Raw genomic sequence first — 8,279 nt, 5'->3', positions numbered from 1 at the left:
AGAGATGTTGCCCGATCTGACTCCTGCACTTTATGTCTATCTACGTTTTTGCTTAATACTCTGATTTTTTTAAAAAAACATTACTTTTTAATTACTGATTGGATTTTCCAAACTGCAGCTAAAATTTCCGCTTTAGAATAGGACAATGTGTTTGATCAAAAGGCTCTATTTTGTATTACATGACGACGATTTCCGTAGGTTGATCAGTAACAACATAAACGAGAAATGTGCAAACGCCCAAGAAGAAATGAGTGCTAAAAATTGAGTCCAGGCGCATTTCCCGACAATAGACAGGTAGGGGGGGGGGGTTAAAGAATGCCCGCTGATATGGTGAAATGCAATGCTGCTTTGGAAAGAAAGGTCTTGCTCAATTCAGCAATAAACATTTCCGATCGAGGCTCGCTGCACCTGCCCGCCTGAACCCAGCCTTTTGTCTCCAACAGCCTCCAGGGTCTGAAATTCAGCCCTGCCCTAGCGGTAGCAAGGTCAACAAAAGGCACGGGGCATCTCCAGGGACCCCAGAGATACAGCTCCCTCCAAACGGCACAAACAAAAGCGCCAAAAGCCGAGGATCACACCAACCCCTCTGATTTAAAAAAATAAATCAGCCTTTGGATTTCATTCTTTTGCTGAAAATCCCTGCTCGTGATCAAACGCCCCGTCGCTTTTCTTTCTTTTGTCTTCTAGTTTGGTGGATTTGATTTGTTTATGTGACTCATCTTATTTCTTTCCAGTATTTCACCAAAGACCACACTACATGGACTATCTTTCATCAGTGGTGTGATTTGATAGTCAGCCACACAGAGGGAGGTGGGTATATGGAATGAGCTGTCAGTGGAGGTAGTTGAGGCAGGGCACTATTACAACGTTTAAGAGACATTTGGGCAGGTCCATGAATTTTTGGTCTAGAGGGATATTAGCCAAATGTGGACAGGTGGGACGAGTGCAGGCGGGGCATGATGGTCGGCATGAGCAAGTTGGGCCGAAGGGCCTGATTCCATGCTCTGTGACTATTACACAAATGCATTGTAGAGGTGATGTTGGGGAAGAATGCAATTTGATATCTCCAGTCGGGTTTATTATTGAATATTATTGTATATGGACAGTTACTTGATTAGTAAGAATGTCAATGTTTATGGGGAGAAGGCAGGAGAATGGGGATTGAGAAGGCAAGATAAATCAGCCATGATTGAATGGCGGAGTAGACTCGATGAGCCGAATGGCCTAATTCTGCTCCTTTGACTTAGAACCTCTGAACCTATTGTCACATGTACCAAGTTGGTGTGTGGTGGCACAGTGGCACAGCGGTAGAGTTGCTGCCTTACAGCGAATGCAGCGCCGGAGACTCAGGTTTGATCCTGACTACGGGTGCTGTCTGTATGGAGTTTGTATGTTCTCCCCGTGACCTGTGTGGGCTTTCTCAAACTGTCTTTCCTGGGGTCCATTACCAACCTGATTTTCCCAGTCTACCTGCATGTTGAAATCTCCCATAACCACCTTAGCATTACATTTGCGACATGCCAATTTTAGCTCTTGATTCAACTTGCACCCTATGTCGAGGCTACTGTTTGAGGGCCTGTAGATAACTCCCATTAGGGTCTTTTTACCCTTACAATTCCTAATTTCTATCCATACTGATTCTACATCTCCTGATTCTATGTCATCCCTTGCAAGGAAGTGAATATCATTCCTTACTAACAGAGCGACCCCACCCCCTCTGCCCACCTGTCTGCCTTTTCTATATGTTGTGTACCCCTGAATATTCAGCTCCCAGCCCTGGTCCTCTTGTAGCCATGTCTCTGTAATTCCCACATCATACTTGCCAATGTCTAACTGAGCCTCAAGCTCATCCACTTTATTTTTTATACTTTGCGCATTTAAATACAACACTTTAACTTCGGTATTCACCTCCCCTCTCACGCCAGTCACAATTGGCCCTGATCTTACTCTCTTATCCCATCTAGAACTTCCCTTCCCATTTATTCGAGAGTCCTTTGCAATTTCTCCTGTATTCGCTTCCCCTTTAACTCCATTTTCATATTCCCAATTTGTCATCCCCTGCCTGAAATGGAGATTTCAGCTACGAGGAGCAGTGAAGAGGGCATAGGTTTAAGGTGAGTAGACAAGATTTAGAGGGGTTTCATTGAAGAATTATTTCAATTAAATCTGGAGTCCATTGCCTGAGCGGATGGTGGCAGTGGGGACTCTCGCAACATTTAAGAACTGTATAAATGAACACTTGCAATGCCGCATCTTAGAAGGCAATGGACTGAGTGGGAGAAAATGGAATCACTATGAACAGGGGCGGCACAGTAGCGCAGCAGTAGAGTTGCTGCCTTACAGCGCGAGAGGCGCAGGTTCGATCCTAAGTATGGGTGCTGTCTGTATGGAGTTTGTTCGTTCTACCTGAGACCAAGTGAGTTTTCTCTGAGATCTTCGGTTTCCTCCCACACTCCAAAGACGTACAGGTTTGTAGGTTAATTGGCTTCGGTAAAAATTGTAAATTTTCCCGACTGTGTAGGATAGAGCTAGTGTTTGGGGATAATCATTGGTCAGTGCGGACTCAGTGGGCTGAAGGGCTGATTTCCACTCTGTATGTCTAAAGTCTAGCAATCTGAAGGTGCTTGATGGCTGGCATGCACACGATGAGCCAAGGGGCCTTTTTCCTTGCAGTATCACCCTGACATGAACAAGAGCTTCAGCGGCAATTTCTCTGGTGAAGGGCCAGAGTCAAGTGATATTTATTATGTGGAGATTGATAGTCATAGTGATGATGGATATAAGGGACTAAAGGCTTATGTTGAGGTCATGTATAATACAATGGTTGCAAACAGTCCAGTTAATTTCAGATTTTTAATTTATTTGTTATTGGGATACAAACATTGTTGGTAATGTTGTCACTGATTATCCATATCTAAGTGTACTTGAGTAACAAACTAGTTAATAATCACGTTAGTTATATTTTATATAATATATATATATATATTTATAGATGCACCTTAGGACACATCTTTAACATGCAATATTTAATTCCTAACCTTGGTCGTCTTGCAAATATGTCTTTGGTTCATGCCTATTTATTTCCAATACTATGCATTAATACATCTGTCATTTTTATGTGCACGAAGGAACTGCAGATGCTAGTTTACACCAAAGCTAGACACTAAATGCTGGAGTAACTCAATGGGTCAGGAAGCATGTCAGGAGAAAATGAATAGGTGATGTTTTGGGTCGAGACCCTTCTTCAGACCATATTTTGATGAATGTGAAATGCATTCAGATGAAGAGCCTTCAGTTTTGTCATTGTATATATTTTTTTATTTTCTCTGAAGCTAATTAGAATAATAGAAACATAGAATAAGAAAAATAGGTGCAGGAGTAGGCCATTTGACCCTTCGAGCCAGCACCACCATTCAATATGACCATGGCTGATCGTCTAAAATCAGTACCCCGTTCCTGCTTTTTCCCAATATCTTTAACCCTAACAGTTAAATCTAACTCTCTCTTGAAAACATCCAGTGAATTGGCCTCCACTGCCTTCTGTGGCAGTGAATTCCACAGATTCACAACTCTGGGTGAAGATTTTTTTCCTAAATGGCCTACCCCTTATTCTTAAACTGTGAATAAGGATCTGTCTTCACTGAGGAAGATACACACAATCTCCCAAATGTTCTAGGGGCCGGAGAACCTAGGATGATGGAGGAACTGAAGGAAATCCGCATTAGGCAGGAAATGGTTTTGGGTAGACTGATGGGACTGAAGGCTGATAAATCCTCAGGGCCTGATGGTCTGCATCCCAGGGTACTTAAGGAGGTGGCTCTAGAAATAGTGGAAGCATTGGAGATCATTTTTCAATATTCTATAGATTCAGGATCAGTTCCTGTGGATTGGAGGATAGCAAATGTTATCCCACTTTTTAAGAAAGGAGGGAGAGAGAAAACGGGTAATTATAGACCAGTTAGTCTGACATCAGTGGTGGGGAAGATGCTGGAGTCAATTATAAAAGACGAAATTGCTGAGCATTTGGATAGCGGTAACGGGATCATTCCGAGTCAGCATGGATTTACGAAGGGGAAATCATGCTTGACAAATCTACTGGAATTTTTTGAGGATGTAACTAGGAAAATTGACAGGGGAGAGTCAGTGGATGTGGTGTACCTCGACTTTCAGAAAGCCTTCGACAAGGTCCCACATAGGAGATTAGTGGGCAAAATTAGGGCACATGGTATTGGGGGTAGGGTACTGACATGGATAGAAAATTGGTTGACAGACAGAAAGCAAAGAGTGGGGACAAATGGGTCCCTTTCGGAATGGGAGGCAGTGACCAGTGGGGTACCGCAAGGTTCGGTGCTGGGACCCCAGCTATTTACGATATACATTAATGACTTAGACGAAGGGATTAAAAATACCATTAGCAAATTTGCAGATGATACTAAGCTGGGGGGTAGTGTGAATTGTGAGGAAGATGCAATAAGGCTGCAGGGTGACTTGGACAGGTTGTGTGAGTGGGCGGATACATGGCAGATGCAGTTTAATGTAGATAAGTGTGAGGTTATTCACTTTGGAAGTAAGAATAGAAAGGCAGATTATTATCTGAATGGTGTCAAGTTAGGAGGAGGGGGAGTTCAACGAGATCTGGGTGTCCTAGTGCATCAGTCAATGAAAGGAAGCATGCAGGTACAGCAGGCAGTGAAGAAAGCCAATGGAATCAATAGTCAATCAATAGTCGTTTATTTGTTACATACACATAAATGTGTAGTAAAATGAAACATTACCCGCAGTTGAACAATAAGACCAATAAGATTAATCAATAAAAATGCAATAACACATACAATCACAACTAACACCAAACAAAAAGAAACATCCATCACAGTGAGTCTCCTCCAGTCCCTTCTCACTGTGATGGAAGGCCACAATGTCTTTTTCTCTTCCCTGCCGTCTTGTCCCGCGGTCAGGCTGTTGGAGTTGCCACGTCGGGGCGGTCGGGGCTCCCGATATTGTAGCCCCCGCTGGACGGTGAAAGGTCCACGGCCTATTCCAGCCCCCGCTGGGCGGTGAAAGGTCCGTGGCGGGCCGACCCAAGCTCCGCGATTTGGGGCGGGCGAACACGTTGCCTCTGCCGCTGCCGGAGCTCCCGATGTCGGCCCCCATCCAGGGGCCTGCGAGCTTCCGACATCCAGGCGGCCCGCGCCGGAGCCTCCGGAGACGAGTCGCAGCCGCTCCCGCAGCATCCGCAGGCGGCCAGCGCCGCAGGTGGTGAGTCCAGGCCACGGGCTCTGCGAACCAGAGCCCCAGGTGGTCCCAGGTGAATGGCCGGTGGTAGGCCGCAGCAGGAACGGAGACACGACGCAGAACAAGGTCGCGTCTCCGTTCTGGAGAGAGAATTTTACAGTTCCCGTTCCCTCCCACCCCCCCCCCCAAACATAACATACAACACTACTTCATATTAAAACTACAATTCAGACAAAAACAACAAAAAACACAAAAGACAGACGGACTGCAGGCAAGCCGCAGCTGCGACGGCAGCGCTGGCTCCTCCTTTCATGTTGGCCTTCGTAACAAGAGGAGTTGAGTATAGGAGCAAAGAGGTCCTTCTACAGTTGTACCGGGCCCTGGTGAGACCGCACCTGGAGTACTGTGTGCAGTTTTGGTCTCCAAATTTGAGGAAGGATATTCTTGCTATGGAGGGCGTGCAGCGTAGGTTCACTAGGTTAATTCCCGGAATGGCGGGACTGTCGTATGTTGAAAGGCTGGAGCGATTGGGCTTGTATACACTGGAATTTAGAAGGATGAGGGGGGATCTTATTGAAACGTATAAGATAATTAGGGGATTGGACACATTAGAGGCAGGAAACATGTTCCCAATGTTGGGGGAGTCCAGAACAAGGGGCCACAGTTTAAGAATAAGGGGTAGGCCATTTAGAACGGAGATGAGGAAGAACTTTTTCAGTCAGAGAGTGGTGAAGGTGTGGAATTCTCTGCCTCAGAAGGCAGTGGAGGCCAGTTCGTTGGATGCTTTCAAGAGAGAGCTGGATAGAGCTCTTAAGGATAGCGGAGTGAGGGGGTATGGGGAGAAGGCAGGAACGGGGTACTGATTGAGAGTGATCAGCCATGATCGCATTGAATGGCGGTGCTGGCTCGAAGGGCTGAATGGCCTACTCCTGCACCTATTGTCTATTGTCTATTGTCTATTGTCTATTGTCTATTGACTCCTGGTTCTGGACTCCCCAACATCGGGAACATTTTTCCTGCATCTAGCCTGTCCAATCCTTTAAGAATTTTATTTGTTTCTATAAGATCCCCTCTCATCCTTCTAAATTCCAGTGAATACAAGCCCATTCGACGCAATCTTTCATCATATGTCAGTCCCGCCATCTCGGGAATTAACCTAGTAAACCTACGCTGCACTCACTCAATACCAATAATGTCCTTCCTCAAATTAGGATAAACAAATAAACATTTGTGAAGAGACTCCCCGGCCGGCAATGGGTCGTCAGTTGGGGGAGGGTTGCCGGGCCCGCAGGAGAAGTTTGGACCCAACGGGGATTGGCGGGAGAGGTTTGGACTCAATGGGTCCACGCCCATCTAGTAACCTTTAAAAGCTTCTACTGATGCACCATAGAAAGCATAGTGTCAGGTTGCATCACAACTTGGTTTGGGAGCAGCTCTCCTGAAGACAGCAGGAAATTGCAAAGATATGTGGATGTAGCCCTGTCCATCACAGATGGAGACCAGGCTCCCACTATTGACAGCTTCATACAGCCTCAGAAAAACAGCCGACGTAATCAAAGACCTTCCCACCCTATTCATTCCTACTTCTTTTCGCTCCCGTCGGGCAGAAGACACCGATACAGAAAGTGTGTACCACCAGGCTTAGGAACATCTCTTCCCCTCTGTTATCTAACTTCGGAACAGTTCTTCCACAAGCTAGGATGCTGTCCTGATTAACTTCTACCTGACGAAATTAGACTTTGTCTCTGGATCTGGTGCGCTACAATGCTAAGAACTATATATTCCACACTTTGCATCTTCACTCTACCTATTGTGCTTGAGTTGACTTTAGATTTAGATTTAGAGATACAGCGCAGAAACAGGCCCTTCGGCCCACCGGGTCCACGTCGCCCAGCGATCCCCGCACACTAAGACTATCCTACACCCACTAAGGACAATTTTTACATTTGCCCAGCCAATTAACCTACAAACCTGTACCTCTTTGGAGTGTGGGAGGAAACCAAAGATCTCAGAGAAAACCCACTTGGTCTCAGGTAGAACGAACAAACTCCATACAGACAGCACCCATACAGGATCAAACCTGCGCCACTCGCGTTGTAAGGCAGCAACTCTACTGCTGTGCTACTGTGCCGCCCCTGTTCATAGTGATTCCATTTTCTCCCACTCAGTCCATTGCCTTCTAAGATGCAGCATTGCAAGTGTTCATTTATACAGTTCTTAAATGTTCTGAGAGTCCCCACTGCCACCATCCGCTCAGGCAATGGACTCCAGATTTAATTGAAATAATTCTTCAATGAAACCCCTCTAAATCTTGTCTACTCACCTTAAACCTATGCCCTCTTCGCTGCTCCTTGTAGCTGAAATCTCCATTTCAGGCAGGGGATGACTAATTGGGAATATGAAGATGGAGTTAAAGGGGAAGCGAATACAAGAGAAATTGCAAAGGACTCTCGAATAAATGGGAAGGGAAGTTCTAGATGGGATAAGAGAGTAAGATCAGGGCCAAGTGTGACTGGCGTGAGAGGGGAGGTGAATACCGAAGTTAAAGTGTTGTATTTAAATGCGCGAAGTATAAAAAATAAAGTGGATGAGCTTGAGGCTCAGTTAGACATTGGCAAGTATGATGTGGGAATTACAGAGACATGGCTACAAGAGGACCAGGGCTGGGAGCTGAATATTCAGGGGTACACAACATATAGAAAAGGCAGACAGGTGGGCAGAGGGGGTGGGTCGCTCTGTTAGTAAGGAATGATATTCACTTCCTTGCAAGGGGTGACATAGAATCAGGAGATGTAGAATCAGTATGGATAGAAATGAGGAATTGTAAGGGTAAAAGGATCCTAATGGGAGTTATCTACAGGCCCTCAAACAGTAGCCTCGACATAGGGTGCAAGTTGAATCAAGAGCTAAAATTGGCATGTCGCAAATGTAATGCTAAGGTGGTTATGGGAAATTTCAACATGCAGGTAGACTGGGAAAATCAGGTTGGTAATGGACCCCAGGAAAGATAGTTTGTGGAGTGCCTCTGAGATGGATTCAGAACAGCT

This window comes from Rhinoraja longicauda, chromosome 14 (genome assembly GCF_053455715.1).
Source record: "Rhinoraja longicauda isolate Sanriku21f chromosome 14, sRhiLon1.1, whole genome shotgun sequence".
Taxonomy (NCBI): domain Eukaryota; kingdom Metazoa; phylum Chordata; class Chondrichthyes; order Rajiformes; family Arhynchobatidae; genus Rhinoraja; species Rhinoraja longicauda.
This window is presented reverse-complemented; position numbering follows the sequence as displayed.